This window comes from Aquarana catesbeiana, linkage group LG03 (genome assembly GCF_042186555.1).
Source record: "Aquarana catesbeiana isolate 2022-GZ linkage group LG03, ASM4218655v1, whole genome shotgun sequence".
NCBI classification, from domain to species: Eukaryota; Metazoa; Chordata; class Amphibia; order Anura; family Ranidae; genus Aquarana; species Aquarana catesbeiana.
Genome location: NC_133326.1, coordinates 618136005 through 618150959, shown reverse-complemented (window position 1 = coordinate 618150959; position 14955 = coordinate 618136005). Strand labels below are relative to the sequence as shown.

General features: G+C 45.1%; 1 long non-coding RNA gene across 1 annotated transcript; it reads right to left on the bottom strand.

Moving 5' to 3' along the window:
* Positions 1-818: 818 nt before the first annotated feature.
* Positions 819-11159, bottom strand: LOC141133134 (uncharacterized). The gene is made up of 3 exons (XR_012243013.1): positions 11086-11159; positions 2178-2341; positions 819-1538 (listed from the first exon to the last, which is right to left on the bottom strand). It is a non-coding gene; the product is annotated as an uncharacterized lncRNA (long non-coding RNA).
* Positions 11160-14955: the final 3796 nt, after the last annotated feature.

The window sequence follows — 14955 nt, the reverse complement described above, 5'->3', positions numbered from 1 at the left end:
GGGATAGAAAGTGGATGGTTAGCTGCCCATACAAGGGATATAAAATGGATGACTGGCTAACACGTTTCAAGGGTTTTCCTCTTCCTCAGAGCCTTAAAAGTATTATGGAACCAGGTCTGGTCTGCATGCTAGAATAAATAGAGAGCGCTGGATAAGTGGTGCAGCACTTGATAAGTGGTTTTGACCATGAGAACGGATTCTCCTTCGTTGTAGGAATATTCCTTACACATCACAGCGCTCTATATTAAACAGACATCAAGCAGATATGTATACAGAGAATTGCAGACACTTGTGTGGATACTAAAAACATATATAATATATGGAAGTCTAAAAGATATAAAAATATATATCAATAATAATAGTACCCAAGTATATAGAAAAGTATATATATATATGTGTGTGTGTGTGTGTGTGTGTGTGTGTGTGTGTGTGTGTGTGTGTGTACACAGAAGCAGAAAAGACACATGCTTGTGTATTCAGCTATATTAGAGCTTGCCATACTATTAGCTAGATATAAAACGTGTAACAAAAAAATTGATAGTGGTTTCTGCCATACGCTGTTGCAAACATGAGCCACTACAGCTATATAGCTACAGATACCCTCTTTGATAGGGTGTAATTTTTACATGTGTGTGTATACACATACATATGTGCACAACAGTCATGCATATGCACGTAGAATGTATAAAATCGCAAAACACAGTATGTATATACAAACACAAATTCAGCACAGATTTGGGTTTCAGGAACATTTTCTTTTTTGACTTATTGAAGCAAAAGGACACATCACCATGAAGGGTAATCGTTCAAAGGAAGCTTGGAAATTATTTTATTGAGTAAAGCATTTGTGTGTACAATAAGCACATTACCAACAAGGCTCATATTTTGCATCAGGGCCAGACCAATTTAGCTACAATCTTGGCATGATGTTCAGTTTCCTGACCATGTGAAAGAAGAATGCCAAAACATGCTGACTCTTCTCATTCTAATATCTAATTATTATTATACAGGATTTATATAGCACCAACAGTTTGTGCAGCGCTTAACAAAAGTCCCTGGGAAAATAAATGTCATCTCTTTAATATATTCATCTGCCATGAAATAAAGTCTTTTCCCAATATGACTGCATAGCATATCTATACCTCCCAACATTTTGAGATGGGAATGAGGGACACCTACTAACAAACGTATGTAGGCATAGGACACGCCCCTGCCACACCCCCTTAAAGGAGAATTAACCAAAAAAAAAAAAGTTAATTAAATCCAGAAGGGCTTTTTTTACCACTACTATTCCTTTATATTGGCTTTTAAAATGTACAAATCAGGGACAGTCCCCCGAAATCAGGGACAGTTGGGAGCTATGTCATATCCACACCAAAATCTTTATTATTTGTCTTCCTGCTCTGTTCTTTGCCTGGTTTCCCTGGCTGCTGTAATAATCCAGTCTTGCACAATACTTGTTTATTTGAACAGCTTGTCCAACCAGCTATGTCACAATGGCACCGTATACAGCGACACCACTCCATTTACAGACACACCTTAAAATAAAAAAGTTCATGAATGAACAGATTAATAAAATTCAACCAGAAAATAATATTTCAATACATAGTGTAACAGTAATTCTAATATACCGTATAATGTGAAAATAACAAAAAAACACTGCGCTAACTAGTAAAAGGGAGCAGCTACATACAGTGTGACAAACAGCAATGTAAAATCAATAAAAAAAAAATGTAGTGCATAGAAAGACAAAAAAAATGGTACAAGTACATCACAGCTGGCAGAATTTCATCTGTACCTACCAGGAGGACTCATCGGATGACCCTGTGAGTTCCTGTAAAGTTCTACCTGGGAGTTCTGACGGTCCGGATATCTCTCCACACGCCCTGGTGGCACAATGTCTTTGGTGGATGTGGTTCCCATGTACCGATTAACCAAGTCTTCTGCCAACGTTTGGAACATTCTTCACTGTCAGTGACTTTTTTCTATGTGCACACTCATTTGGAGATTTACTCTTCATATTTTTTGCCTCATGGCCAATTGACTTTCTATCATTATTAGTTGTATTCACTACATCCAGTCGCTAGACTTGCGGTGTTTGTGACCATAATTTATCACCATTTTTTTGTCTATGCGCTACATTTTTTTTTTTTTAAATTAATTAATTATTAATATACCGTATATCATGCGCACAATAGGATTACCGAGATTTTATTCAGTGTGTAATAAAGATACTGTATTTGTGCTGCACACAGCAGAATAGGGAAACAATGCTTGGTGCTTCTCAGATGAATAAACATAGGTAGAATTGAGAACTTGTGGGTCCTCCAAAGCGGAAAACCTGAAAAATATTCAAGACACAATTAATTTAGTCTGTATATTCATTTTAGACATCATTATTTTTTATTTTTTTTTAATTGTTTATTTATATTGGGAAAGAGGTCCGCATGGACCACAATGTTACAGTATAATACAGAAGATGTCATACAGCTACAAAAATAAAATTTGTGATATACAGTCGTGACATGTTTAACAGAATAATGGTTGCGTAAAATCAAAATACTGTATCCTTCACATCGTCCTGTAACTCAGGGGACATATCTGTGCATTTCTCTTAGTATTGTCATAGAGTCCTCCGTCTTGGAGGGGATCTGTATGTGATCCTGTGAGGCACAGTGGTGGAGTGGTGCGGTCCCATGGGTTCGATCCCACTGTTTTTTCCCCTTGAAGGGGTTTTATTATAAAAAGTAGAGAAAAATAGACTTACTATAGAGTAAGAAAGAGAAAAAAAAAATACTAGAGTTGATAATAGAGAAATAGAAAAAAAAAAAAGTTGGGTAGTAGAAGAACAGAGGGCAAATATAAGAATATAAGATGGTCCCCACGAGTATGGAGTGGTATGAATTTTCATCTAACATATTCACATGAGACGGTATGTCTCACCAGTCGGAGGATTGGTCGAGGGCACTGTGGTGTGTATGATTAAGATGTAGGAGCGCTCCCTCTCAGGGCCTGGCCTTCATCTGAGTATATGAATATATTCCACAGTTGCCATGTTTTGGAAAATGTCTCCTGTCTGTTTTGAGCTGTGAGAATGAGATCTTCCATTTTTTTAAATTTCCTCTACTTTTGTGAGCCACATCTCAATAGATGGTGGGTGCGGGGATGGTGGGTGCGGGGATTTCCAGTGAAGCGGAATGAAGGCTTTGGTTGCATCAAGAAGGTGACAAATCACTGATTTCTTGTATATTCTTTCTGGGATGTTCGACCCATGTAGCAGAAAGAAGGCTGAGTTGTCTGGGATGTTACGGTCAGTGAATTTTTGTACTATCCCATGGACTACCTGCCAAAAATTCGTTATTTTGGGGCACGACCAGAAAATGTGTACTAGAGTCCCCTTGTCTGACTGGCATCGCCAGCATAGGTCCGATGTCGTCGGGAAGAATTTGTGCAGTAGTACAGGGGTTCTATACCATTGTGATAGAATTTTGTAGTTGGTTTCCTGAATCTTGGCGCAAATGGAAGACTTGTGTGTGAATCTGTTTTTTCGTCTTAGTGTTGAACTGGAGGTCCAGGTCCCTTTACCACTTGAGTAGCCCTGGTGGCAGAAACTCCGCAGGTGGTGTAATTAATAGTCTGTAGGTCAGGGAAAGAGTATGCGGAAGCATGCCGGAATCAGTACAGATTTCCTCCAATGTTGTGAGAGGTTGGGCACTATCGGTGGGAGGCTGTATGGAGCTGAGGAAGTGGCATAACTAAAGCGATCTTAGGAAACCCAAGCAGAACAGGCCCTTATAGGATGAGAAAGTTCGGTGATCAACTTCCATCGTCCCCCAGAACTAAAGTGGGATGCTTGGTGGAGGCCCGCATCACTTAGACTCCGAAAGGCCGCATCATGTAAACCCGGGTCAAATTGAGGGTTACCCAGTATAGGACGGAGTGGAGAGTTTTGGGAAGAGAGAGATGTTTGGTAAATGAGAAGGGCACAAATTCTTGTTTTGTTGCCAATCAGGTGATGGCGTTTGATATCAGCGGGGAGAGCTGGGTAACACCATGGAGCTCTACCCAGGGGGGATCACACTTTGGGAAAAAATGGGATGCCTCCATTCCCAGTGGAAGCCTGTTGAGGGGAAACGCGCGTCGGATGGAGCAAGTGGCTGTGATGCCATCACGTTTTATTCATTTTTTCCCTATGCAGTGAGAAGGCTCAACACTCTGCTGCCTGTGAAATATTTTTATCCAGTTCCCTTTGCTGTGCACTATTTGCGGTGATGTTGCTGTGCAATTTGATTTGACTTTTTGGTTTGCAGTTTCCGAAATGCTGTGTTCTTAGTGCTGTGTGCAATTGCTGTGGAATTACAAGTGACTTTTAATAAATTTTTACATCCACACTATGGAGTTTCCCCCGTTTTGTTTTCATTGAGGGGTCTGGATGTGTGGAGGATTGAGGGAAGATAATTGACCTTCCCTCCCACAGCTGTGGAAGTTTAACACCTGAACCCAAAGAAAGTGTCTGTTGGTTGTCCCATTGAAGAAAAACAGGAAAAACTTTCTGGATTACTACCCAGGTGGAGATCACAGATGCCGGCAGGAGAATGCAACAAGCCTTTAAGATCTCTATAATTTGAGATCCTACAGATTCGGTAAGTGAGCATTTCTACTTTACCTATAGCGGGAAGATCATTTATTTGTTTGTTCCAAAGCAGAAGATTCATGATTGATCTACAATACAAGATATCCTCAGATGGACTTTATTTTTTATGACACATCACAAGGGTGTTTTATTTCTGCTATTTTTTTAAAGAGGAACAAGTAATAATTTAATTGGTGTGTTGAAAGATTATGAACGCATAGATCTATACATTGATTTTTTTCACATAAGCACCAGTTTTTATAGGCACTTGGTAACTTTTTACCTATATTTCAACATTTGAATAGTTATTCGTTTAACCGATTGGTATAAGTAAAAGTAAATGGAGTAAATTAGTTGCTCCTTATTTGTGACATATAAACACTTTGCATAAACAAGATATTTCAGCTAGTTTGAAAAATGTATCTATTTTTTTAAACATTTCTTCACGAGAATAGTGGTGAATCACGGAAATGTAGTTGTATACATTGTATCAAGATACATAGTTATTGGTGGCGCGCTTGTATTTTTTTGTTATTATTGGGAGGGATATAGGAGTGTTCGTGAGGGAAAACATCAGGTCTTCCGCGTAGGCGATACCTTATGTTGGTTTCGATCAATCTTCATTCCGGTGATGTCTGGATTCAGTCTTACGTGGCATAGGAAGGGTTCTAGGGACAGAGCTAAAAATAGGGGTGAGAGTGGGCATCCCTGTCGTGTCCCGTTCGTAATTGGAAACGAATCCGATATCACGCCATTTGCCCTGACTCTGGCTGTCGGTCCTGAGTATGCCGCGGTGATCCAGTTAAGCATGTCGCCACCTAACCCTATGTGTCGCAATGTTGAAAACATGAACTCCCAATTTACACGGTCAAACGCTTTCTCAGCATCAGTGCTTATGAAGATACACAGTGTTTTTGTAAGGTTGGCCGTATATAGCAGATTGAGAACTTTGGTGGTGTTGTCTCTCGCCTCTCTGGTCGGTAGGAAGCCTACTTGGTCTAGGTGTATCAGTTGGGGTAGGTGTTTTGCAATCTAGAAGCTATTATCTTAGTGAATAATTTAAGATCGGTGCTGAGTAGGGATATTGGTTGGTAGCACCTGCATTGAGTCGCGTCCTTACCATCTTTGGGATATATATGTTATATGGGCCTGTAGAGTAGAGCTATGGAACGTTCCCCCTTTACTGAAGTTGTTGAGGAGTTTAATTAGGTGAGTGCCTAAAGATGGGAGTAGGGTCTTATAGTATTCTATAGTGAGGCCATCAGGCCCAGGACCCTTTCCCTATTTGGTGTTCCCTACCACCCACTGAAGTTCCAGTAGCGTGATGGGGTCCTCTAACCGGTCGTGCGCTTCGGCCGGTAGGGTGGGCATTATGGAGGTAGTTATGTATTCCGCAATTCATTCTTGGGTGGGTTGCATCGTAGTTAAGTTATATAGAGATTCGTAGTAAGATTTGAATGCTTGGGAAATTTATTGGGGTAAGAAGGCGCTTTGTCCCATAGGGGAGGATATATGTGGTATGTAGGATGCCATTTTCTGTGTACGCAGTGACTGTGCCAATAGCCTTCCACATTTGTTGCCCGACTCGTAGACCTTTTTGTGGCAGATTTGAAGCCCAGATTTAGCTTTAAAATGGAGAAGATCAGTAATCTGCATGCGTGTGGTGTCAAGCTCATTTCCCAATGGTCTGGTTGGGGTCTGTTTATGTTTAGTCTCTAATGTCTGTAGTTTATTGAGAAGGGAGGTTAGTTGGGCTGTTCTCTGTCATTTGATTCTCGATCCGTGTTTAATAAGTATACCCCGTACCACCGCCTTGTGAGCTTCCTGTGTCTCTTGTAGCAGGATAATGTCTGCTTTCATGCGCTTCATGTCATTCAGCAACATCCATCTCTTTTCAGGGACATTGAGTCCCTTTGCATTTAAGATAATGACATTTAATTCGTCCATACTCGTGGGTGGGAGAAAAAATGAGGGAGAGGGGGAGAAGAGAAAAAAGAAAAAGAAATATGGAGAAGAGAAACAGAGAGAGAAAACAAAGAGGAGAGCTCCCTGAGGGTAAGTAATCCCACAGGGGGTAAGCGGTTGCTAGTGGTGGTGACTTTATAGTTAGCACCCCTCTGGACAGATAAAAAACTAAAATGGTAGCAAAATATTGCTAAAACGCTCTCCAGTGATAGACTGGCCTGTGAACGTTGGCCTATGTGGGGATGTGATCAGCAAGAGCCGTTGGGAGGGCCCTTAGCCCCCCCAACCCTCCCGACCACATCTGAAAATTTTGGTTGTGAGCAGTTGGTAAATGTCATGTATCTAAAGGACAACATATAGGTAGATCAGAAATATTCAGGATATTTAAGGCACACATAACATATAGAACATTATAGACAAAAGCAGCTTGGTAACATAGTGAACACACACAGGTTGACAACAATATAAAATAAAATAAAACAAAACTTTCCCTAGCCGTTCCACTACCTCCCTGGCCCCGCTCATGAAGGGACATCACCCCCTCAGGTTATCTCCTATCAGGTAAATATAGTCCCCCCCTGGGGTAAGCAGCGAGATGGAGCCTATAATCCCACCTCCCCAGTGACATATGGTTCTCCTCAGTCCCACCTCCCCTGCAATAGCCGCTCCAGGTCCCTAAGGCTGTATGAGAAAGCTAACATATCGACGCTCCTTGACTTCCAATTATGGGAGGCTGCCCGTGGAGCTGTGGTTCCGGGGCCACGGGTAGCATGACGACAACAGGTCTCCCCGTGGTATACGTCCCAGACCCCTCCTCTCCACCTGGAAACAGCACACCCCTCCATATCAACATATTACCTGTCCCTCAGTGTCATTCTTAAATCTGATGCAACCCGGAGGACCCAGAGCAGGTGTGGTCATTGGACTAGTATATGTACAACATAATACACACCTGCAAGAAAAACATGTTAAGCAGTTATAGAATTGACATTTCTAGCCCGTTAAGAGGTGTGAGGACATGCAGCACTCACTCCTCTGTGTGTGGAGGTTTACCAAGTTCCCACGTGTCACCCGCAGCGGGACGGGGAGCAGTATAGTCAGTAGACAAGTAGATGGAGCAGAAAGAGAGGGGGGAGGGGTAGGGGGGAAAAATCCTCTTCTCAGTGCTGCCCCATAGGCAGGGTGTCCCAAAAGCCCCACATACCATCCGCCCCATGGGAGAGTTCCACAGAGGACCGCCAGGGGTAAAGAAACAGCAAAAACCGAACCAGGAACAGGTCCCCTGGGAGGGTTGTTTCTGGTGTCTTTCTTAGCTGAGGAGATGGGCAAGTGCTCCACGGAGCAAAGTAAGGGGGGGTATCGTAACAGACACAATCTGTTTGGTGTCCGAGTCACCCATTATCTGCCTGTTCGCGTAGGTGGCGGGGGTGCAGGCCAATGAGGTGGGGTCTTGCTGGCGGTGGGGTGAACTGTTTTCAGCCTGTGTGTAACAAGGGATAGAGTCTAAAAGGTGCTTCTTATGACTCACATGACCCGGTTATAGATGGTGCTCGGGATCTCCCTCTGGGCCTCCGGAAGCGGGCAGGCTGGTTAGATCTGCCCCTGACAGGACCCGAGCGACCCGACGGTCGTGGAATTTTCTGCAACCGGTCCGGCACCTGAACTGGTTCTGCTTCCAGGAAGGTGAAAAATGCCGGTAGGTCTGCTGGTGTTCGCAGCGTGAAGGAAGCTTGTGCCGTATGGAATTTCACTGCCAAAGGGTAGAGGCCAGAGCTGGTTTCAACATTGCTCTCCTCTGTAAGGTTGCTCTGGACAAATCTGGGAGGATCTGGATGTGTACTCCAACAAATTCTATGTCTCCATGTTCCCAGGCTTTGCGGAGGATTATCTCCTTTTGCGAGTAGCGGTGCAAGCGGCATAATACATCGCAGGGTCTCTCCGGGTCAGCAGATTTGGGTCCCAGTGTGCGGTGTACACAATCTATTTCTAGGGAAGGTGGTGGTGTCTCCAAGAGCCTGTGAAACAAGGCCGTGACCGTCTCTGCCAGATCTTCCAGGCGCGTGGCTTCTGGGAGTCCCCGCAGTCACAGATTGTTGCGGCGACTGCGGTCCTCCATTTCTTCTAAATGTAACTGCATCTCTTGGGCCCCCACGGACTGAGAGTCCTGCACACTTTCCAATGCCAGCACTCGGCTTTCCAGCGAGGAGAGCGAGGTCTCTCCGGTTGTCACGCGGTCTGTGAGGGAGTGCAATTCTGTTCTCACCTCCCGCAGGTCTCTGCTATGGGCCTCCTCTATGCGCAGAATCAAGGCCTCAATGTCTGCTCGCATGGGAAGGGCCTGCAGCATGGCGCAGAGATTCTCATCTAGGCAGCTCTGGCTCCTCGATGGTCCCGCCATGTCAGACCCGAATGCTGCAGGGGTCTCTGGGAGGTTATCTGGCTTCGGAGATGTTGTTGGGAAGCCTGCCTGCAGCGTGTTGGTGGTCGTCTCCATGCGGGTGGTGCGTGGTGCCATTACAATAGCGCCCGACGAGGCTCGTAATGTGCCCCTGAAGTAATGCTGGATTCCGGGTTGGGAGGTCTGGATTCTCTGTCCACAGGATGCTGATCATGTCCTGTAACGTTGTGGGGTGCTCATGCCGTGCTCACATATGGTTATTTTGTGGGGTGGCCGTTTTAGGTCGAGTTAAGCCAGGAGCTCCTCCAGTGCACGTCTTTACCCAGCCATTGCTAAGTCACGCCCCCATCATTATTTTTTCTAATTGCCAGAAATGTAGGTAACTGAATTTGACTTGGTATTAGCTTCTTGCAACCCCTGTACATCAGAACTCAGATGGGGGTGGGCGGAGAAACGTCACAAAGATCCAATCATTTGTGCTGCATTGCAAGAAGCATGCTGATATAGGGAGAGAGCAGCATGACAAAGAGATGAGATAATTAGTCTGCTGCTCCTCCTTTCACTGTCCAGTCACAGTGTGAGAAGAAGACCTGTGAGTGCAATGGGCTTTAGACATGTGTCAATGGGATCAGTTTGAGCAGCTTCTGAGAGCCTTCAGAATTTAGTGACAGGTACATTCGATCTGCAATTAGTCTCCTTCTGACCTGCAACTTATCTGTTTCAAGCAGGTTTTGCATTCCCATAGATCTGTATGAAAATGCAAAACTGTTAGAAATTCTGTATGCAGCCCTACAGAACAAACAGTGGAAACTCCATATGGGTTTTGCTGCTTTAATGCAGGCATGAAACAGAAACTTTTATTATAGAGAAATTAGTAAATACTGATGTACAGACGTTGTTGCACAAAATACAATTCTGTATTCCAACAAAAACCCATTTGAAGCAAGTCAAAATCCATCAACACAGGCCCCTACTGAACCACAACAGACTGGACTGTGCATTTAGCTGTTTGCCTTGAGCTCAGCTTTAAAACAAGACAAAGGTTACTAGGCATCTATCTAGCCCCTGTGCTCTAAATTCCGGCATTAACAAGCTCCCATCTATGACAGGCTGAAAAACATTGTGGCTGGACACTGTAAGGGTGGAACCAGCATTTAGGGCCACATGCATTAAAGCGGTTGTATTGTCCGCTTGGTCATTTTTACCTACAGGTAAGTTTATAATAAGGCTTACCTGTAGGTAAAATTAATATCTCCTAAACCTGTACAGTTTAGGAGATATTCACCTTGCAGCCGCTGATGTCAGTGGCGCATGCTACGCGAAGGTCCGGCGTATCGTGCCAGAGCTTTCCAGAATGGAGGGGTCACGCTCGCATGCGCGGGAGTGATGTCATCCCAGCTCCGGCCACTCACAACCTAGAAGAAACGCCAGAGGAACGTGTCAGTTCCCTCAGTGGTGACAGGGCGGCCCTGTGGGAGCTTCGTTCTAAGGTAAGTATTTCATAATGAGCTAGTATGTGGTGCATACTATCTCATTATGCCTTTGCCTTACAGTTTTTTTTTTTTTGGGCATACAACTGCTTTAAGGGACTATTCCTTGAATGTCAATATTCTGCTTTTCAGCATATGTCCCTGAATGCATAGGGCGATAAATACAAATACCAATCTGTACAACGTCCAGTCAAAACGTATTTCAGCCTGCCATAGACTTTGGCAAGCTGCCAGCAGTAGGGCTGGATTCTGCATCTGTGCCTCCCAGGCACACGAAAACTCCAGGATATGATGCACAAATCTAATCGCCCAGGGTACATGAGGCCTAAACCATAATACTCCATGTAGGATTATGTCTAAATAATGTATGGTTTAATGGTTACACAAATGGTTTATAATAGTGCAATAATAATCTATAAACAGACGCGCACACAGCTCATCTCAGTAACCACTGACAATTATGTCTATAACATAAAAAAGAAAGTGAATTCGGGGACTTTCCAGTTGCAGTGATTAACTGGTTGTAGTTCAGTCCGAAAAAACAATAAGTTTGTGAAGGATTACAGCTTTTAGTCAAAGGTACAGATTGTATGACTCACACTGCTATGTTGTGTGGTTCCTTCCTCCGGCTTCTGTCATTGCTATGTCCTGTTGAAGGTTAGGGGACAGGAATGAAGCACAACATGCAGGGAGGGACTAGGCATACAATGTGGGCAGAATTGTCCGATGCTGGAGATATTTCAGTGAAGATTTGCAGCTCTAAAGCTGGCTATAGCTGATTAGGCCAAAAAATAAATGAATGGATTCCTTCATCCACCACAATTGACATGTGTAGCGCCGTGGGGTTTAGTCAGGAAGCTCTTCACCAAATTACTTGTCAGGACTAGCTACTGTAATTAATTACTAGGGATCCATTGACTTCTCCCTAAGTTTGGCTTTGGGAAGGACAACTCAAGGTCAGGTTATGGGTATATGGGGTATCTCAGCCAATGGGCAGAGACTTTGTTGAATCCTTTGGCCTGCTGGGAGAGCCTATATAATTGGGTGAGGTCAGGTGATCAGGGTCTTGTGTGCCCCCCAGACCGACGTCTGGGTGGACGTGTGTTGTCTGCCCCAGGCTGCTAGGCTGGAGATTGGGCCTATCCCAGGGGCATCAGGCTGCCAGGCTCTGTGAGGGCCTATCCAGAAGTAAGAGGGCAGCGCAGGGTTGGGACTGCAGCTTGCAGTCCAACCAAAAGTGACGGTTCTGCCGGCCGGAGAACCTGTCATGGTCAGAGGTAGAAGGGAAGCTGTCACCACTAAGGGACCAATTGCCTTTACCAGGGACCACAGTGAGTACTGAAGCAAGTACCGGAGCAGTATTCTCACCAAAAGGGCAAGGTGGAGAATCGGTAAACTTCGGGCGGTGATCAAGTCAGGGACCCAACCAGCGAAGGTGACGCTTGCAGAGCAGCCTTGTGTGTCAAGCTATGGACCGAGCCAGTCAGCGGGGGGTGACGCTTGAAGGTATCCAAAGTGCCAAGCTAGGGACCCAGCAGGGAATCGTGGGTGACGCTTGAGGGGGATACCACCGCAAAAGCCTTGAGGAGCTCACGGGATTCAGAGTCAGTGAATCAGAGGGTTCAGTGAGAGACCAGGAGCTCAAGAGGCTGAAGAACTACAAGGAGGAGTTGTAGTACAGCTGAGTGAACTGTTACTTTGAGTTAGAAACTGTTTAAATACTGTTGCCAAAGGAGACAGCGATCCTGCACGTGCAGAAGTGGCACCTTGCTGGGGCCTTTCCCTGTAGGGCTGTCCTCCTGTTGAAGTCTCTGAGTCTGCCATTTGAAATCGCAACTACCTAAAGCGGAGTTCCACCCGTTTTTTAGTTTATGAAAAGTCAGCAGCTACAAAAAGCATAGCTGCTGACTTTTAATAAACAGACACTCACCTCTCCCACAGTCCAGCGATGTGGCCGCCCGGAGCCTCGCTCCTGTCCCCCTTCTCTTCTCGATGCCGTCATAGCAACTGTGGGCATCCAGCCATGACAGCTTACGGCTTCACGGCTGGGCATGCACTGTGCATGCACGAGTCGCGCTACGGTCTGCTATTGGCCAGCCAATCATCTGGGACCTGTGTTGTGTCCCAGAAGATCGCTGGCAGCGAGGGGCCGCCTAAGGCGAGAGGAGGAGTCGCCTAGGCGTCCAAAAAGGGGAAGGAGGAAGTGGGACAGGAAGTTCCACTAAAAAAAAAGTACACCCCCCCCAAAAAAAATGACATGCCAAATGTGGCATGTCAGCGGGCGGGAAGTGCTTAAAGCAGAAGTTCCACTTTTGGGTGGAACTCCGCTTTAAGGGTGTCCTGGCCCTAACCCTCTTTCCCTTGCAAAATATAAAAAGGACTGTCAAAGAAATAAAACCTCTTTTACATCCAAGAAGTGTCTGGTGCCCAATGACTTTTACCACCTTTGCATCCACTATGCCTCACAACCCACCAAATATTGAAGGATGTCAGCTATCTTTGGCCTTGAAGGTTCCCATTAGACTGGAAGAGGTCAGAGATTCTGCTACACATGGATGGAGGAATCCTCTCTACCGTGACATTTCTTCAGGGAAGCCTATTCCAACTCCACCTAAAAACTGAACTTTTACTTTCTCCTTCAACTCATCCCCCACAGTTATGTCTTTGTATCTGTTGCCCCTCAAGTTTAGATTTTAAGCTCTCAGGAGAAGGTCCATCCTAACCATCTTGAATTGTATTGTAACTGTACTGTCTCTCTTTATATTGTCAAACGCTGCGCAAACCTATATATTAATAATAATCATTTACTTAAAGTGTATTTAAACTCAAAAACAAAAATGTGATATATTGCAGCTTGCCAGGCCTTAGATGTGGTGGCTGCATTTTTTTAGCCCTTTATCCTTTATTTTCATCTGTTAAAATAACACATTTGTATTTATGTGGCTACGCTCACTCCTCTAATGTATCTATGAAGGGGGCCATGGTTGTTACTTAAAGCGGAACTTCACTCTACAGTGAATGTTCTGCTTTATGCCCCCCCCTCATCTATTTTTGGCACTTTTGTGTGTGTGTGTGTGTGTGTGGCAAAACCTGGTAGCAGAGCCTGAAATGATGAGCAAGGCCTCTCTTACACCTCTGACTCGGGGCTCCTGGTAGTGTGAACAGAAGGCACAGGAGTGCAGAGTCACACGAGTGCCTGTAGGACTTGCCAGTAGCGCAGCGGGTATCCACGCCAGGCAGGAAAGGTCGTCAGTAGTCTTCAGTGAAGCAGACGAGCTGGTAGACAGCTGGAGGATGGCAGACTGAAGCAGGCTGGTACTGGCGACAGTGGGCAGGTGGGGTATGCGCTGGTAGCAGACTGTAGAACAGCACGCACAGAATGATGAGTCAGGAAGCGGAGTCAGGCAAGCCGGGTCATATACTGGCAGAACAGATCAGGTACAAAGGAGCAGGAAATAGCGTGGTCTGGGTACAAGCTGGGTTCAGAAGCCAAACAGTGCAATACAAGCCAATAGACCAGACAGATACAGAGGTCAAGGACAAGCCGAGGTCGGTGCAGACAGCATTCAGAGAGTGGTCAGACAATCCGGGTCAGCAACTGGAATCTGGATACAGGATAACCGGAACACAGGATGCAGATCTCAGAGAGCTGCGGGAACATTCACAAAATGCACCTCGGCTCACATATGCACAGTGGAGCTGCAAGCAGTCACTGCCGGCTTCCCAAAGTAAACATTCTGGCGTTGGGGACTGAAGATTGGCGAAAGAACTGGTTTAGGCAGTGTTGCCAACCAGCAGTATTTTTACTGGCAGCCAGTAAAAAATGGGCACTTTTCTCCTGCCAGTAAATGCCAGTGACAGAAAAAAGTTGCCAGTAAAAAATATGGCTGTGACACTTGGCCCGGCCAACACCATTTGAGTGCCTTCTACAGTGTGTTCGGGCATCGCTGGCAGGTGATGGGTTTGGTGGAATCAGTGCCTGATGTCATGGTGCAAGGGAGCTGAGCCGGGCGTCTGGAACCTTGTAAGAGCAAGGCAAGCTGGGAGCGGGACTGTCAATGCTGTTTGGACTGGAGTGGACTGAAGGGACCATCTGGCGTGGAGAGAAACGGTCACTGTGACTCAGGAGGCAACACGTCGTGTCGGTTAGGTGTCATCATCATCTGTGCTGCTGCACACTGCTGTCAGTGTCGCAGTGAGAGTCAATTTCACGTGTGTGTGTGTGCGCCTGCCCATTTTCACTTCTTGTCCTCCTGAGTCCTGTCCCTGAGCTACTTACTTACTAGTAAATCTATCGTATTTACTATTGTAAATAAAATAAGAACTTTTTTTTTTTTTTTCCCCTTAATATCTACCTTAAATCACATTGTTAATTGCGTTTTGTACTTGTTTGTAGCCTAAATACTAAAATGTGCGCTTAAAACTGTAATTTTGTAACTTTTGGAAATGCCAGTAAAAACGTGGCTGTG